At 54.7% G+C, this 6,845-nt stretch overlaps 1 protein-coding gene across 2 annotated transcripts in view; it reads right to left on the minus strand.

Annotated features, from left to right (window-relative positions):
• LOC144488488 (uncharacterized) overlaps positions 1 to 3,307 on the minus strand; it is a 25,894-nt gene extending 22,587 nt beyond the window's left edge. For both annotated transcript variants that reach the window (XM_078206544.1, XM_078206545.1), the window contains exon 1: positions 3,171 to 3,307. The gene's annotated coding sequence lies outside the window, so the exon portion shown is untranslated. The remainder of the gene's footprint in view (positions 1 to 3,170) is intronic.
• Between the last annotated feature and the right edge of the window lie 3,538 nt (positions 3,308 to 6,845).

The following is a 6,845-nucleotide window of genomic DNA, read 5'->3' on the forward strand; positions in this document are numbered from 1 at the left end:
GATCTTTCTCTACACCCCTAGCTGTGACTGTAACACTACATTCTGCACCCTCTCCTTTCCTTCTCTATGAACGGTATGCTTTGTCTGTATAGCGCGCAAGAAACAATACTTTTCACCGGATCCCGATACCCGTGACAATAATAAATCAAATCCTTTTCCTTCTCCCCTCTGTACTCTATGAAGAGTATGCTTTGTCTGTATAACGCACAAGGAACAATACAGAAATAGCATACCGTCTGGCATGTGGGAGTCTTTTAAGGAACTATTGATAAGGCTGCAGGATAGGCATGTGCCTGTAAAAAGGAAAGATAGGAAAGGTAGGATTCGAGAGCCGTGGATAACCAGGGAAATTGAGGATCTGATTAAAATGAAAAGGGAGGCGTACGTTAAGTCCAGGCAACTGAAAACAGATGGAGCTCTGGAGGAATACAGAGAGAGTAGGAAAGAACTCAAACGGGGAGTTAGAAGGGCAAAAAGAGGTCACGAGATGTTCTTGGCAGGCAGGATTAAGGAGAATCCTAAGGCATTCTATTCATACGTTAGGAACAAAAGAGTTGTCAGGGAGAAAATCGGACCTCTCAGGGACAAAGGAGGGGAATTATGCTTAGAACCCGAGGGAATAGGGGAGATCCTAAATGAATACTTTGCATCGGTATTCACAAAGGAGAGGGACGTGTTAACCGGGAGTGTCTCGGAGGGAGGTGTTGACCCGTTAGAGAAAATCTCCATTACAAGAGAGGAAGTGTTAGGTTTTTTAGGGAACATTAAAACTGACAAAGCCCCAGGGCCTGATGGCATCTATCCTCGACTGCTCAGGGAGACGAGAGGTGAAATTGCTGGGCCTCTGACGGAAATCTTTGTCGCTTCTTTGGACACGGGTGAGGTCCCTGAGGATTGGAGGATAGCGAATGTGGTCCCGTTGTTTAAGAAGGGTAGCAGGGATAACCCAGGAAATTATAGGCCGGTGAGCTTGACGTCCGTGGTAGGGAAGTTGTTGGAGAGGATTCTTAGAGACAGGATGTATGTGCATTTAGAACGGAACAATCTCATTAGTGACAGACAGCATGGTTTTGTAAGAGGGAGGTCGTGCCTTACAAATTTGGTGGAGTTTTTTGAGGAAGTGACGAAAACGGTTGACGAAGGAAGGGCCGTGGATGTCGTCGATATGGATTTCAGTAAGGCATTTGACAAAGTCCCACATGGCAGGTTGGTTAAGAAGGTTAAGGCTCATGGGATACAAGGAGAAGTGGCTAGATGGGTGGAGAACTGGCTTGGCCACAGGAGACAGAGGGTAGTGGTCGAAGGGTCTTTTTCCGGCTGGAGGTCTGTGACCAGTGGTGTTCCGCAGGGCTCTGTACTGGGACCTCTGCTATTTGTGATATATAGAAATGATTTGGAAGAAGGTGTACCTGGTGTTATCAGCAAGTTTGCGGATGACACGAAGATGGCTGGACTTGCGGATAGCGAAGAGCATTGTCGGGCAATACAGCAGGATATAGATAGGCTGGAAAATTGGGCAGAGAGGTGGCAGATGGAGTTTAATCCAGATAAATGCGAAGTGATGCATTTTGGAAGAAATAATGTAGGGAGGAGTTATACAATAAATGGCAGAGTCATCAGGAGTATAGAAACACAGAGGGACCTGGGTGTGCAAGTCCACAAATCCTTGAAGGTGGCAACACAGGTGGAGAAGGTGGTGAAGAAGGCATATGGTATGCTTGCCTTTATAGGACGGGGTATAGAGTATAAAAGCTGGAGTCTGATGATGCAGCTGTATAGAACGCTGGTTAGGCCACATTTGGAGTACTGCGTCCAGTTCTGGTCGCCGCACTGCCAGAAGGACGTGGAGGCGTTAGAGAGAGTGCAGAGAAGGTTTACCAGGATGTTGCCTGGTATGGAGGGTCTTAGCTATGAGGAGAGATTGGGTAAACTGGGGTTGTTCTCCCTGGAAAGACGGAGAATGAGGGGAGATGTAATAGAGGTGTACAAGATTATGAAGGGTATAGATAGGGTGAACAGTGGGAAGCTTTTTCCCAGGTCGGAGGTGACGATCACGAGGGGTCACGGGCTCAAGCTGAGAGGGGCGAAGTATAACTCAGACATCAGAGGGACGTTTTTTACACAGAGGGTGGTGGGGGCCTGGAATGCGCTGCCAAGTAGGGTGGTGGAGGCAGGCACGCTGACATCGTTTAAGACTTACCTGGATAGTCACATGAGCAGCCTGGGAATGGAGGGATACAAACGATTGGTCCAGTTGGACCAAGGAGCGGCACAGGCTTGGAGGGGCCGAAGGGCCTGTTTCCTGTGCTGTACTGTTCTTTGTTCACAGAGGGGAGAAGGAAAAGGATTTGATTTATTATTGTCACGTGTCTTAGGTTATTAGCGGTTATTGGATAGGCACATGGAGCACACCAGGATGATAGGGAGTGGGATAGCTTGATCTTGGTTTCAGATAAAGCTCGGCACAACATCGTGGGCCGAAGGGCCTGTTCTGTGCTGTACTGTTCTATGTTCTAAGGAAAAGGGAGGGTGCAGAATGTAGTGTCACAGTCACAGCTCGGGGTGTAGAGAAAGATCAACTTAATGCAAGGTAGGTCCATTCAAAAGTCTGACAGCAGCAGGGAAGAAGCTGTTCTTGAGTCGGTCGGTACGTGACCTCAGACTTTTGTATCTTTTTCCCGATGGAAGAAGGTGGAAGAGAATGTCCGGGGTGTGTCCGGGGGGGTCCTTGATTATGCCGGCTGCTTTTCCCCGAGGCAGCGGGAAGCGTAGACGGAGTCAATGGACGGGAGGCTGGTTTGCGTGATGGGACTGGGCTACATTCATGATCTTTAGTAGTTTTTCAAATACTCCAAATGGGGTCCGTCCACAGCTTTTTCCAGCCTTGGAACGACATCCCTGCTCCTGGATTCTCACCCTCTCGAAATGAATGCTAACATTTGCCTTCCAAGCTGCCAATTCAAACTACGGGTTAACCTCAAGATCACCCCAGACTCGGAGCCCCCAGCCCTGCTTTTTCGGGTCGGGGCTCAGGTGGAGGACTTGGGAGATCTGACTGTGATTTGGGCGTTGGTCAGAGGAAAGAGTTCTGTCCTTTACTTTGTTGGGATTGGGAGGTGCTGAGGGTGAGGGGTCGGGGGTGGGGGTGAGGGGGTGGCGGGGGTGCTTACCTTTGGGGCAGCTTTTACAGCCTGGGGTCTTGGATTGGTTCCTGCAGATACTGCACGAGACACACTTCGAGAAGTCATCGTTCCAGAACTGGTCGTAGCGACAAGCTGGGCAAGCACAGGTCAGAGGTTAAAGTTCACAAGGCAAGATAACTTTAGAAAGTGCGGCAATGCGTGCGATACACTGTCCTTTCCCCCTCTGGGACCGGGTGTCACAGTGCGTTAGATACACTGTCCTTTCCCCCTCTGGGACCGGGTGTCACAGTGCGTTAGATACACTGTCCTTTCCCCCTCTGGGACCGGGTGTCACAGTGCGTTAGATACACTGTCCTTTCCCCCTCTGGGACTGGGTGTCACAGTGCGTGAGATACACTGTCCTTTCCCCCTCTGGGACCGGGTGTCACAGTGCGTTAGATACACTGTCCTTTCCCCCTCTGGGACCGGGTGTCACAGTGCGTTAGATACACTGTCCTTTCCCCCTCTGGGACCGGGTGTCACAGTGAGTTAGATACACTGTCCTTTCCCCCTCTGGGACCGGGTGTCACAGTGTGTTAGATACACTGTCCTTTCCCCCTCTGGGACCGGGTGTCACAGTGCGTTAGATACACTGTCCTTTCCCCCTCTGGGACCGGGTGTCACAGTGCGTTAGATACACTGTCCTTTCCCCCTCTGGGACCGGGTGTCACAGTGCGTTAGATACACTGTCCTTTCCCCCTCTGGGACCGGGTGTCACAGTGCGTTAGATACACTGTCCTTTCCCCCTCTGGGACCGGGTGTCACAGTGCGTTAGATACACTGTCCTTTCCCCCTCTGGGACCGGGTGTCACAGTGCGTTAGATACACTGTCCTTTCCCCCTCTGGGACCGGGTGTCACAGTGCGTTAGATACACTGTCCTTTCCCCCTCTGGGACCGGGTGTCACAGTGCGTTAGATACACTGTCCTTTCCCCCTCTGGGACCGGGTGTCACAGTACGTTAGATACACTGTCCTTTCCCCCTCTGGGACCGGGTGTCACAGTGCGTTAGATACACTGTCCTTTCCCCCTCTGGGACCGGGTGTCACAGTGCGTTAGATACACTGTCCTTTCCCCCTCTGGGACCGGGTGTCACAGTGTGTTAGATACACAGGGATTGGGGGACAATGAGGGACTCGCTCCCATGGGGAGACAGTGTGAGGTACATCTCCCAACCCAGGATCCCTGTTAAAGAGGGAATCTCTCCATCAGGGACTCCCCTGTTGAAGAGGGAGTCTCTCCGTAAGGGACCCCTGTTAAAGAGGGAGTCTCTCTGTCAGGGACTCCCCTGTTAAAGAGGGAGTCTCTCCGTCAGGGACTCCCCTGTTCAAGAGGGAGTCTCTCCGTCAGGGATCCCTGTTAAAGAGGGAGTCTCTCCGTCAGGGATCCCTGTTAAAGAGGGAGTCTCTCCGTCAGGGACTCCCCTGTTAAAGAGGGAGTCTCTCCGTCAGGGACTCCCCTGTTCAAGAGGGAGTCTCTCCGTCAGGGACTCCCCTGTTAAAGAGGCAGTCTCTCCATCAGGGACTCCTGTTAAAGAGGGAGTCTCTCCGTCAGGGACTCCCCTGTTAAAGAGTGAGTCTCTCCGTCAGGGACCCCTGTTAAAGAGGGAGTCTCTCCGTCAGGGACCCCTGTTAAAGAGGGAGTCTCTCCATCAGGGACCCCTGTTAAAGAGGGAGTCTCTCCGTCAGGGACCCCTGTTAAAGAGGGAGTCTCTCCGTCAGGGACTCCTGTTAAAGAGGGAGTCTCTCCATCAGGGACCCCTGTTAAAGAGGGAGTCTCTCCGTCAGAGACTCCCCTGTTAAAGAGGGAGTCTCTCTGTCAGGGACCCCTGTTAAAGAGGGAGTCTCTCCGTCAGGGACGCCTGTTAAAGAGGGAGTCTCTCCGTCAGGGACTCCTGTTAAAGAGGGAGTCTCTCCGTCAGGGACTCCCCTGTTAAAGAGGGAGTCTCTCCGTCAGGGACTCCCCTGTTAAAGATGGAGTCTCTCCGTCAGGGACCCCTGTTAAAGAGGGAGTCTCTCCGTCAGGGACTCCCCTGTTAAAGATGGAGTCTCTCCGTCAGGGACCCCGGTTAGAAGAAGTCTCTCCGACGGGGGAACTCCCTGAGTGAAGGTTACCGCTCTGATGATGCTATCTCTTGCTGCATTGACAGAATGACGAGTCCTGGCTCTCAGTTACATCTGGCTTCTTGCCAGAGGAATTGAGAATTCCAAGTAAATTCCGGGTTACGGGAATACTCCTGATTTCTCGTTCAGGAGAGAGAAGGGACAGCTTTTCCAGTAAGCTCATTTGCATCAGAAATAATCCCAGTTGCCCCTCCCAGCCGAACTTTTAAACAACATCGCAGAGAACTTCACTGGCACATGTGATTGTGTGAGAGAGACAAGGGGAGAGAGAGAGGGAGGGAGAGAGTGGGGGAGAGAGAGGGAGGGAGAGAGAGAGAGGGAGGGAGTGGGGGAGAGAGAGGGAGGGAGCGAGAGAGACTGGGGGAGGAAGAGAGAGAGAGAGACAGAGGGAGAGAGAGCGAGAGACAGGGGGAGAGAGAGAGAGAGAGAGGGGGGAGAGAGAGACAGAGAGAGAGAGACAGAGAGAAAGAGTGGGGGAGAGAGAGGGAGGGAGCGAGAGAGACTGGGGGAGAAAGAGAGAGAGTCTGGGGGAGAGAGAGAGAGAGAGAGAGAGTGGGGGAGAGAGAGGGAGGGAGACAAGGGGAGAGAGAGAGAGACTGGTGGAGAGAGAGAAATGGGGGGAGAGAGAGAGCGACTGGAAGACTGGAGTTAGGGTCTGTGTTACGGGGGGTGGGGGGGTGAGGGGGGGGTGATGAGTGAGCTGCGGAGGGGAGTATTGGGTACAGGGGGTGGAGTGGATCCCGGAGGGGTTTGGACGGCCCCCGGGGAAGGGGGGAGGGGAGGTGAGGGGGTCCCGGCAGAGTGAGAGTGTCCCGGGGGTGGGGGTGTGAGGGGTTCCGGGGCTCGGTGAGGGGTCCCGGGGCTCGGTGAGGGGTCCCGGGGCTCGGTGAGGGGTCCCGGGGCTCGGTGAGGGGTCTCGGGGCTCGGTGAGGGGTTACGGGGCTCGGTGAGGGGTTACGGGGCTCGGTGAGGGGTTACGGGGCTCGGTGAGGGGTCCCGGGGCTCGGTGAGGGGTTACGGGGCTCGGTGAGGTGTTACGGGGCTCGGTGAGGGGTTACGGGGCTCGGTGAGGGGTTACGGGGCTCAGTGAGGGGTTACGGGGGGTGAGGGGTCCCGGGGCTCGGTGAGGGGTCCCGGGGCTCGGTGAGGGGTCCCGGGGCTCGGTGAGGGGTCCCGGGGCTCGGTGAGGGGTTACGGGGCTCGGTGAGGGGTTACGGGGCTCGGTGAGGGGTTACGGGGCTCGGTGAGGGGTTACGGGGCTCGGTGAGGGGTTACGGGGCTCGGTGAGGGGTTACGGGGCTCAGTGAGGGGTCCCGGGGCTCGGTGAGGGGTTACGGGGCTCAGTGAGGGGTCCCGGGGCTCGGTGAGGGGTTACGGGGTCGGTGAGGGGTTACAGGGCTCGGTGAGGGGTCTCGGGGCTCGGTGAGGGGTTACGGGGCTCGGTGAGGGGTCTCGGGGCTCGGTGAGGGGTTACGGGGCTCGGTGAGGGGTCCCGGGGCTCAGTGAGGGGTTACGGGGCTCGGTGAGGGGTTACGGGGCTCG

Source organism: Mustelus asterias, unplaced genomic scaffold, assembly GCF_964213995.1.
Source record: "Mustelus asterias unplaced genomic scaffold, sMusAst1.hap1.1 HAP1_SCAFFOLD_1605, whole genome shotgun sequence".
Classification (NCBI taxonomy): domain Eukaryota; kingdom Metazoa; phylum Chordata; class Chondrichthyes; order Carcharhiniformes; family Triakidae; genus Mustelus; species Mustelus asterias.